This window comes from Aplysia californica, unplaced genomic scaffold (genome assembly GCF_000002075.1).
Source record: "Aplysia californica isolate F4 #8 unplaced genomic scaffold, AplCal3.0 scaffold00376, whole genome shotgun sequence".
Lineage (NCBI taxonomy): Eukaryota > Metazoa > Mollusca > Gastropoda > Aplysiida > Aplysiidae > Aplysia > Aplysia californica.
In genome coordinates this window covers 74,074-78,928 of record NW_004797646.1, presented here as the reverse complement: position 1 = coordinate 78,928, position 4,855 = coordinate 74,074, and the positions used below count along the sequence as shown (strand labels likewise).

The window sequence follows — 4,855 nt, the reverse complement described above, 5'->3', positions numbered from 1 at the left end:
GGACTGGGATGGGTTTCACATGGAATGTCTGGAGAAACTCAATCCATCTCAAACACAAACACAAACTTTTGAACGATTCATGAAACCCTTCTCGACAAAACGTTCAAAAACACATACCAAAATTATCCACCAAACCCCGAAAAAACAAATGTTGGTTCATTGAAGACTGCCAAAAAGCTGTTGCGACCAAAAAATCAGCTCTAAAACAAACGAAGACCTCATTAATTTCAAAATTGCGCGAGCCCAAGCACGCAAAATAATAAGAACAGCTAAAAAACATCTTTTCGAAATTATGTCTCTAAAATAAACAACAACACACCAATGCACAAAGTCTGGAAAATGATAAAGAAATTAAAATGTACTAAAAAAGACACAATCAAACACATCCTAAAACCGAATAACTCCTTCTTAGAAACCGAAAAAACAGTAGCTGACTGTATAGCATCAACTCTTTCAGGAAATTCCTCTACCCACAATTACAACCCTGAATTCAAAAAAGTAAAAATGTCTTCTGAAAAGACAACTGTTGATTTTACCTCTTCAAATGAAGAGAACTATATTTGCAGCTTTTCTTTTAATGGATTAAAATGTAATATTGCAGAACTATCAAACACAGCTCCAGGCCCTGATCAAATACACAACGAAATTTATCATCAAACGTCTTCCAGACGAAACACTCCTATTACTCCTTGATATTTACAATGAACTCTGGCATTCTCAACAATTTCCGAACAGTTGGCGTCTTGCCACTATTATACCAATCCCAAAAACAGGAAAAGATCACTCTAATCCATCAAACTACCGTCCCATAGCCCTTATAAACTGTTTCTGCAAACTTATGGAAAAACCTATGTGGTTTCTCGAAACCTCAAACTCCTTATCCAATTTCCAATGCGGTTTTCGCAAAAATCGCTCTACTATTGACCATCTCGTCCGACTTGAAACTTTCTTTCGGGAAGCTTTCATTCGAAAAGAGCACCTTGTAGCTATTTTTTTCGACTTAGAAAAAGCCTTAGACACCACATGGAAACATGGTATTTTAAAAGACCTGCGTGACTTGGGCATACGCGGAAATCTTCCCGAATTTATACGAAACTTTCTGAAAGATCGATCATTTCAAGTAAAAGTAGGTTCAACCCTATCAAATTTACACATCCAAGAAGAAGGCGTCCCCCAGGGAAGCATCTTATCGCCCATTCTTTTCTAAATCAAAATCAATTCCATCACAAAAACCCTTCAAAACAATATTGACTGCTCACTTTACGTTGACGACTTCCTGATCTGCTATAAATCCAAATCCAAAATGGATCACATTGAACGTCAGCTTCAGCTTCAACTCCATAAACAAACTGGAAACTTGGGCAAACGGGCACGGGTTCAAATTTTCCACATTAAAAACAAACTTGGTACATTTCTGTCGGTCGCATAAGTGTGTGCGACAACCAGATTTACATTTGTTTGGAGAGAAAATTCCTGTTAAAAAACAAGCTCGTTTCCTGGGCGTAATCTTCGACAATAAACTTTCTTTCCTACCACACTTGAAAGACTTAAAGACGAGGTGTCAGAGTGTTCTCAACGCCTTAAAAGTATTATCCAATCCTGAATGGGGAGGAGATACTGAAATACTTCTTCAACTTTACCGTTCCCTTGTCCGTTCCAGGCTGGACTATGCCAGTCCTGTTTACGGATCAGCCAGAAAGTCTTACTTTAAAATTTTAGACCCTGTTCAGAACCAAGGCCTTCGCATTGCCCTAGGCGCTTTCCGTAATTCACCTGTAGAAAGTTTACAGGCAGAAGCGCATGAACCATCTTTAGAACTTGGAAGGAAAAAACTCTCTTTGCAGTACGCTTTAAAACTTAGCTCAGTACCCCAAAACCCAGCCCACAAATATGTCCTTGGCCTTCCCGAAGATCTAAAAACTCTATCCTCCTTAGGAAATAAAGTAAGCCCTTTCGGAATAAGAATCCAGAACGACCTCAAAGACATTGATTTTTCTGAAGACAAAATCGAGCCCTTTGCCATGTCCAGCATACCTCCATGGTATTTAATCAAACCAAACATAGATACTGGTCTTGAAAAACACAACAAAAAGTCTACAGACAAAACTACATACTTAAACTCATACAAACAGCTAATAAATAGATACCCTGAAGCAGAGAAACTCTTTACAGACGGATCCAAAAATGACTCCTCAGTAGGAGCTGCTGCCCTGCATCGCCACACAGCTGAAGCTTCAGGAAACTCCAACCAGAAGCTTCAGTCTACACTGCTGAGGCTACAGCTCTTGAAATGGCCCTAAATATTATAGATCAATCAACCAAGTCTACTTTCCTAATCCTTTCAGACTCTCTCTCCTGTCTGAAATCTTTAGAGCGCTCTGACACCTCCGACAACAGAATTTTAAAACTTATAATTAAACTGCATTTTCTACATCAGTCTGGAAAAACTATTACAATAGCTTGGCTTCCAAGCCATGTAGGCATTGATGGCAACGAAACCGTAGACCAATTTGCCAAAGAATCTCTAAAACTACCTGAAAACAAAAATAGTAAAATCCCTTTCTCTGACATGAAACCGAAAGTAAAAGAACACATCATATCCTCCTGGTCCCAAATTTGGAATCAACAAGTACACAACAAACTCCATTACATTCAACCGAAACTTACGCCCAGGAAACCACTATCTCTCCCACGAAGAGAAAAAATAATTTTTACCCGACTAAAGATAGGACACACGCACGTCACGCACAAACAGTTGCTCGAAGGAGAGGAAGCTCCCTTTTGCGTGGCGTGCAACACAAATTTCACAGTTCGGCACATCCTAACGGAATGTGTCGAATTTAAATAATGTACGTGAAAAGTATTTTAAATGTAAAGATATTAAGACCCTTTTTGACACTATAGAGCCTAGAAAAATTTTAAGTTATATAAAAGGAATTGGAATATTTAATAGAATATGAAAATATATAGTTATCGTTATCGGTGTATATGTACATACGGTGTATATATACATACACTGAAATTTATATTGTATATACAATTGTAAATAAGCCTTTTCCATATTTAAATTTTTTTAAAAAATGAATGTTTGTTCGTCTTTTTAGCATAATGGAAATAGTGTGATCGTTTGCGGTTGCGAGCTCCGAAAGACTCTTACTAAAAATACGTCTGATTTTGTAGCGGTGAAACCTGTTGGCGCTTAAATGACCAAATTGTGTCGATAGTGCCGTAAAACATCTACCCAATCAATCAATCATTCCAATTTATAGTGTCCAATTCCCTTTCAATTGGGGGGAGATTCCTTCTTCTAGCGCCAGATGACTCTTCGCGACAATTTGCCTGCATGCTGTGTGTTGTTACTAAAAAAAAACTTTAAAAAAGAGGCCCACGAAGTTATTAGCTGCAAAATTCTAATGGCACAAACTCTCCCTACGCCCTCTCTTAATAATTTGTTATTGTAGTCTGTGGACTTAATCGTCAACAGACATTCGAGGGATCTGTAGGCCTCTACATCTCAATAAAGAGATTAGCAGTGTGTTTTGACCAAATCACCATACATTACACTGTACAGTGACCGTGCAGTAGTGGATAATAGAAATCTAGTGTGCAGTGTGTAGTCCTAGCAACTTTGACGTCAGATGCACTTACAACGCACTGGGTGACCTTGATACACAACTTTAGATTGAAAAAAGACAATTGAAAAACAAAGTTTGCTCAAGTTTTAAAATATGGCATCAAATCAGTTCCACGTGAGCCACGTTGCTTATTTTGATATGCTGATTTCGAAAATGAAATCAGTTTTTAGCTGCGATAATTATTTTGAAAATTCTGCGCTCAAAGAATCCGGCGTGGCGGCAAACTTGAAAGGAATTTTTACGTCACAGCCTTCCACTTGTCACTTCACATGTGGGGAAGGGGGGGGGGGGTCTATTATAAGATCAGTTAAAAGTGACTGTGTCTGTCCTCTTTATGATAGGAAAATACTACACGATGCCATCTTGATAGAATCTATAATATAAAATACTTCTTTTTGAGATCTTCTAAATCCTGTAAGAATAACAGTCACCCGCGACTTCTTTCGTTAATTTAAACACGCTGGTTCCGAATTTGATATTATTTTTACGATCAGACATAGTTTTAGATGTTTATGGAAAAATCTTTTCGGCGGGCCGCGGGTGTATCGATACCATCATCAATACCATCTCGACGAGGTATTCGCTTAGGGCAGTCGCTGTTCCCCAGACAAATTTTTTCCTATTTTTAAAAATATAGTCGCTGTTCCCCGGTGCTCCGATCCTCTATAATGTATTACTTCGCAGTTCTCTGTCTTTGTAACTAATGTAACACCCATCTTTTCACATACCCCTCCTCCATTTTTGATCCAGCAAAGAAACACTGAAGAGACGAATTCCACGAAATGCACTAGTGACCCACTAAATCCCTGATTCAATTTAACAATGTTGAACTAACTACTCTCGAATGACACCGTGACACTTTTCAATATATTCCCACCCTGCAATAATATTCTGTCTCTCTCTCTCTGTCTCTCTCTGTGTCTTTCTCTAAATCTCTCTCTCTCTCTCTCTCTCTCTCTCTCTCTCTCTCTCACTGTCTCTCTTTCTCTCCCTCTCTGTCTGTCTCTCTATCTCTCTCTCTCTCTCTCTGTCTCCACGATATACACTGTCTGCCTCTCTTTCTTTGTCCCTCCCTCTCTTTCTCTTCCATCTCCCCGTCCCCCTCCCCATCTCCCCTCCCCTCGTTCTCTCTCTCTCTCTTTCTCTCTCTCTCTGTCTCCCTCTCTCTCTCTCTCTCTCAACACACCCACCACACCTCGTCTTCTCGACCCCTTCTTATA

At 39.2% G+C, this 4,855-nt stretch overlaps 1 protein-coding gene across 4 annotated transcripts in view; it reads left to right on the top strand.

The window, feature by feature from the left end:
• Positions 1-4,855, top strand: part of LOC101845633 — a 60,313-nt gene that overhangs the window by 52,362 nt on the left and 3,096 nt on the right. The window lies entirely within an intron of this gene.